A 6,564-nucleotide genomic window follows, 5' to 3' on the forward strand; every position below is an offset into this window, starting at 1 on the left:
CAGCCCGGGGTAGGCACCCTCCTCTGAGATACCTCGGCCAGAGACTGCTCAGCCGGGCGGTTTGTTCGAGCCGTATTCGAGCAGAGAGCTCCTGCAGGACGTGCCCTCGTGGGCAGGAGAGAGCGCTTGTCTTCTCCTGCCTGAGCGAGACCGGAGGCTGCTCCAGCAGTCAGCACTTAGTGCACGATATCGCAGAATCTGTATTAATACAGGTATGAAGTTAAGAAAGTTTATTTGTTTAATTTTCACATCAGCAGCAGATAAACTCTCCTGATCAATGAGAAGGCCTTTTCATACAGTTCAGTTCAATTCACTCATAATTTCTTAATACCCTTTGCAAAGGTTATGTGCACTAAAAATAGCCAGACTGAATCAATTTGTGAGCCCCTAATCCTTAAAAAGAGGAAGTAGTTTTCTCCTCGTTATTCTTCATACTTAATTATTTTGCTGTATCAGTCACCATGGAAACACACCGATGTAATTCACTTACCTACATAACAATTACTAGAACTAGATTTTACAAGTGTTTTCAACTTCTTTGAGACTGAAGACATACGTTCCTCACTGAACAGAGGGATAATCATGAGGATGGCCTCTCCTCCCTGGAGAGCTGTGGCCAGCTGCCTCTCGCTCCTGTGGCACTGGGGCAGCGGCACTGCTGCTCACAGCGTGTCCTGGGCACCACTTCTTACCCACCCAAACCGAAAACGTGCTTTATAACCTGTGTGGCGAAAGGGGAGCGTGTGCTGTGGACTGTTAGCTGACAGAATGCCCTGCAGTCTTTGGCTGTGGCTTGTCACCATGCTGTCAGAGTTCCTGAGGATGTCTTCACCAAGGTCGGAGCACTGGTGCTCCCAGATGGGTGCCCGTTATTTCAAAGGGCCGTGCAGAAATGCTGTGAACGAGTGTATGGAATGACCTGCTGGCAGGGGAAGCTTCCTCCAAGTGCTGAGGGTCCTCTGAGCTCTGCCGAACTGCGTAAGCTGTGCTTGATCTCCCCGTTCGTGGTTCACCGTTCCAGTAAGTATCCCCCGCCCATGGTTTTTCTCGGTGTGGGATCACACACAGACATGTTTTCAGCTGTAGCGCTACTTTTTTTTAGGGCGCACCTGAATGTTTTGTTGAGGAAGCAGGGGGGTGATGGAGGCGGCAGCGCTGGCAGGAACGCGGACAGAGCCTGGCCATCCTTCTGCCCGGCTGGCAGTGGGGTCCAGGCGCGAAGGCGGCTCTGGAGGCTGCGCCTCAGCTGCGGCTCTCCCACATGTGAGCTGGGCAGTGGGGCTGAGATGCTGCGGAAGCGGGGGAGCAAGTGCATCATAAATTGCTGCAGTAATTAACTTCTCTGCAGGGGCATGGCACGTGGGGAAGGAATTGTGATTCCCACGATTCCTGCATGAGGCTCCTCCCGGGCAGCACAATTATCTGCTTCTCCTCACACAAAGCTGGGACTTAGGTCACTCGCCAGTGCTCAGACAAGGCTTGTACAAACTGCAGCAGCATCAGACCATTTGTCACAGCGGTGTGAGCACCAAGCGATGTCCGCTCCTAAAGGAGAAGCAGCAACTGAGCAAATACCTGCCTGGAGAAGCAGCATCTCAGCCCAGCCACACGAGTCTCTGCCTCTGTTGTTCTCTGCCCTCCGACGGTTTGTGCCAACCAACACTCGTGACGCCTCTTTGTTGTAGGGTGGGGGGCAAGAGCCCTTACATCGTCGGAGCAAATCGAGTGGAAGAAACTCCAAAGAGAGGCTTCGCTAAAATGCAAGTTTTAATTATTTCTGGTTTCCCTTGAGTGACTTGGTCTTGGAGGAAAGAAAAAAATTACAAGGAAAAGAGTTTCAGAGTTTTACCAGACATTGTGGTAAAAACATGGTGCCCCCACATACACTGGCAGTACTGTGAGCCACTAACATCAACAAGTGATCGTGAATGAAGACCCGAGAAAGGAGCCTGATTTCAGACTAAAGGAAGTTTTTAAAACATTGCCCTTTTTTTGTAATCCGCACTGAGGTCGAGTACGTGTACACTAAATCTGTAAAGGAAAAAGCTATTTTACGTATTCAACCTGCAAGTATTCACTGAAAATTCTGTCTGAAAATGATCTGCAAGCGTACGCTCTGCTGTCAAGAATGGAGACTCTCATTACCTGTGATCATAAGGAACAGGGTGGTGAGCTCAGCTCCGCGTTCTGCACAGGCCAGTTCCTGGAGGCGAGGTTCCACGGGAGGAATACCAACTGTAGACAGGTAATGTATTTAAAACCCTGTGAGCAGCTGGAACGGGGCATTCTCCGCTGCACAGTCCTCACTTCACCCGGCGTTCCCCTAGGTGTACATCCCCATGACTGGAAGCTAGAGCCCAGCGTTTCAGTCCTTCCATTCCCCCAAGGGCGGAGATGCTTGGAAACAACCAACCTCATTGCTAAATGTTCCCTTAGCAGGGGGGCAGGGGTTTCTTGTTTCTGCTCATTTTCTCTCACAATGTAAGAGTGATGGTCATGGCAGCAGTGTTAGGCCAAAAGCACACACGGTTCCAACCCCACGTTTTCCGGTGTGCTGGCAGAGGGTCCGCGGAACAGCGTGCCGACTGGTGTGCCCGGACGGCAGCTGACGGAGGTTTGGCTGTGGCAGCCCAGAAGCTTGCTCACAGCAGTATCTTGTCATCGGTTCCGGGGAGGCAAACCAATTAGCTTTTTATCCTCCTCTTTGCATATAGCTGTGGAAAGCGTTATTGTCTTCTGATTATAGGGAAAACCCTCTTTAATCCGTGATTTCAAAAACCTCCTTAATCCAACCTCTGGTGTAAACAATGGCTGGCTCTCCGCGGACCGTGGCAACGTACATAATGTGCCACACAAAATATCTGTAAACAAATGGTGGCCAAGCTCACAGTATTCTGTATGAAAATGTTGTGAAATAGATGTCCCCTTCCATGGGATGGAATAAAATAATTATTGTATTTAAAAAGGAAATGGGTTAAGGTATGTCCTGAACATTTTTGTTCAAGTAGGGTTAGGATCTGGCAGAGTAGGTCTGGAGGTCTTGTCTGCAGGACGGTTTCTCCCTTTGAGAGTTAGAGATGTCTCAGACAAGGCACCTCTCAGAAATGGCAGACTTTGAGGACAGGAGCAGCTACAACTGCCGTTCTCTGGCAGCGCGGTGCTATACAATATCCTGCACATCTGTCCCGTTTGGCAGTAGTGCACGTAATGCTTGCTGTTTAATTAGGCTTTTTATCTTTGCATTTGTCTGAGAACATCTGAAGCCTTCCATGTCGCCTGTCACTAATTAGTTGACTAATTAAATAGTTAGTGCTTACTTGCTGATCACAGAGCTACCATGTAATGAATGGGTGAGCGATCCGCATTGTTTTGTACTATCTGTCTCTGCCACATGACTCGGGACACATGTGCTTCCTTTTGACCGCCTCCTTCTCATACCAAGGCGAATCCAGAACAATGTTGTAGCCGACCATGTGTTCAGTGTCACTGGGCCCGTGTCCCTCAGACATTGTTGCCTTCCATCATTGCTGGTGAATAGAGATCGAGTTGTGACAGAGATAAATAAGATAGGTCGTATTGCGCCGTGTTGTGCAGCCGGGATCACAATGAGCCCTGTCAGTGACTGATACCAGGCGTAAACCCGGGGAGAGGATGTGGGTAAAGATCAGCCCTCCTAACAGCCGCTTGACATGCCTCTGCCAAAAAGCAGTGCCCACTCAGCACCAATACGGGGTTGTCTTATAGTTACTGTCTGGCTGCAGAGGCAGTTTTCAGTTTTAAATAAGAGTATTTCAACTTGAAGGACCTGCCCTTTACACATGTGCAAACACTCATCTGAGCCCAATCTATTGTTTCACAGTGTCAGTGTGTGGTTTGTACATTTTCTTGTGTTACGGTTGAAGGGTGAACGCTCATAGCCTCTTGTTGCACATTCAAACTGACCTTGGAAATGGTAGTTATCTAGTAAAAGGCCAGTTTCAAAATTTAAAGGAATTGCAAGCATTTTTATCGAATTACATTTTTGCGTTTCCGATGCTGCTCCTCGTGAGCATGTGAGGCATTAGCACGGCTGTTCCAAGAGCTGGGTGACCTGGCTGCCCGGAGCATCTGCTCGCTCTCTGATCAGCGCAGTTCAAGGCAAATAAAGCAGCATTCCGAGCGCAAACACTGCGTTCAGCTTTTCCAGTTCTCTGCTGAAGCGAAGGAGGAGATGTGCTTTTTCTTCTGTTCACATTTGTTTTTCTTTGCTTGAAGTTTATTTCCCAGGGCTGTTGTGGAGCTATAACTACTGCATTCTTCAAAGCAGGCTGTAAACTGCCTAGGGGTTGGCTCTGAGGCACAGACCACTGTTCAGAAGGATCAGCTGGCTGGTTGCGCCCCTTCCCTCCAGTGAGATTCCTGTTCCTGTGTGTGTACTCCAAGGGGCAGAGTGAGGGTTGTGATGAAGGACGGGCACTGTTTGAAGGTACTTGCTTGTTTCTCCTGAATGCTCGATGAGCTGAAATGTGAAGGTTTATTTTCGGAATTGCTGTGATTACTCTCCAGATCCCAGGAAGGAGACAGGTCCGAATGCAGTTTACAGTGAAATGAGAGTCGGGGGTACATATGCTACAGCAATGAGATGGTGAATCTCTGCTGCACGCGGGATTCCCCATCACTGGATTCCCCAGACCTCTAACGGAGATGGGTTGGGTTAGGTGGAGTTGGGTTGGGTGCTACTGCTCAGTTGCCTCCAGCACCCATGTCTCCGCACTGCCTTGTGGTGAGAGTTGTAACCCCTTGTGCTGTGTGGTGGTTTCCATAGGAGCGTGGTGGTTGGCAGAGTCAGGCGTCGGTTCAGTTTCCTGCGAGCTGCAGGACGAGGGCAGTTCGGGAAGGAGCCGCTGGAGAAGCACCGTGCTGCCCTGGGGAAGAGACGGGCGTTGGGTGGCCCCACAGCGCTGCCCCTCTCAAAGCCGCAATATCACAAGGCAGCTGCGCTCATCAGCCTGCCAGGGCTGCGGGCACCGCAGGGCCACGGCCGCAGCTGCCACCAGCAGAGGGTCGGCACCAGGAAGGTTGGCCCAGCGGCTCCTCCGCCAGCCGTGTCCCTGCCCCTCCTGGGCTGCCAGCTTTCTGTCAGGAGGATGTGGCACTGGGGCGCTGCCTCAAAACGTGCAACTTTTGTGAGTGTCTTCTTTTTCTGTGTGCTCTGGCTGTCAGGAGGAGAACGTGTGGTCCTGGGCCATGAGCTAGGACAAAAACGTGGGTGCAAATCGCAAGCCCTTCAAATTCAAGAGGAGTCTGTCTTTTGACTCCCATGGGCTTTTCTAGGGTGGCTGCTTGTTCACCTCTGCAAAGGCAGCGCTGCCAAATCTGCACCAAGCGACATCACTGAGCCAAAACATTAATCTGCCCTGCAATATAGAGAAAACTGGGGTCTGGTAAGTAAGCAGCCATAAAAAAAACAAAACAACAGCTGAGTTTTAACATGAGTGATTGGCCAGCGATATTAAAAATGACCTATTGACGAGCTGGAGTTTGCACTGTGTGTTATTCTCTGAGCATTCACACAGGAGCAGACAAAACAGCAAAATTTCAGCCACGCTCTGGTTTTACGGCCAAATTTATGCTATTTTTATTTGTGAAAAATGGTGTAGATGTCTCTCAACTGTGATTTCGAATCTGCCAGGTGATTGGATTTAAGCAGCTGGAGACAGTAACTACCAAGGCCACCATCAGATATCCCCCATTTTCTGTCTAGAAAAATAATTGCCCTGTTTTATACTTTGGGCAGGGTGAAATACTGAAATATTTATGGAGTGGAGATTGAAATTTTAGTGAGGAATGCTCTCACTGAAGCAGTGGTTGGATGGTACGAGTTCAAAGCCATTGTCCTTGTGGGGTGGTGGGTCTGGCTGTGACCGCTCTGCAGCTCTGGGCATTCCCACGGGGGTACATGGAGTGGCTGACTCAGCCGTGTCCTGGGTGGGCCAAGGAAAGAGCTCTTGGGAGCTCTGTGTTCTCTCACATGACACTCAGTACTGTAAGGACTTTGCTGACTTTAACAGGGCAGACCCCAGAAATACTGCCCATCTTGAGTGGACACTGTGGTTTTTGAAAGAGCCTTCCAAGAAATCCATAGCTGGGTTGCCAGATGAGTGGTGGTTTGGTTTGTACTTTGCACCAAGCATCCGCTGTGTGCTGGCAGTGTTCTGCAGATGGTGCTGAGGCACCAGAGTGAGCCTGAAGTGAAATTACACTCGAGGAGTGAGCAGGGAAATATATAAATCAGCAGGTACTTAAGACTTAGTTTTGTGTTAGAAGTTTGCCTGCCTGAAGTGGCGTCCTCTGGTGTTCACCTTGCCAGTGCTGGCAAGAGGCAGCGTCAGAGAGCTTCTGAGGAGAAAGTGTAATGAGAGGTAGTTAAGGGAGGGAGAGGAGCCGAGTGGTAAAATTGCAAAGGTCAGTGTGGGTTGAGAAGCAAAGAGTGGAAAAGAATTAGTCTGACAAAGGAAAAAAGACTCAACTGAATTACAGTAAAGAGCCACAATCACAAGAGGAGAATGGTGCAAAAAAGAGTAG

The 6,564-nt window shown here is 49.6% G+C and overlaps 1 protein-coding gene across 1 annotated transcript in view; it reads left to right on the top strand.

The window, feature by feature from the left end:
- The window catches only part of CFAP61 (cilia and flagella associated protein 61), a gene marked incomplete at both ends in the record, with an annotated part of 83,303 nt that overhangs the window by 35,774 nt on the left and 40,965 nt on the right, over positions 1-6,564 (top strand). The gene's annotated exons all lie outside the window — the stretch shown is intronic.

This window comes from Buceros rhinoceros, unplaced genomic scaffold (genome assembly GCF_000710305.1).
Source record: "Buceros rhinoceros silvestris isolate BGI_N320 unplaced genomic scaffold, ASM71030v1 scaffold14358, whole genome shotgun sequence".
Classification (NCBI taxonomy): domain Eukaryota; kingdom Metazoa; phylum Chordata; class Aves; order Bucerotiformes; family Bucerotidae; genus Buceros; species Buceros rhinoceros.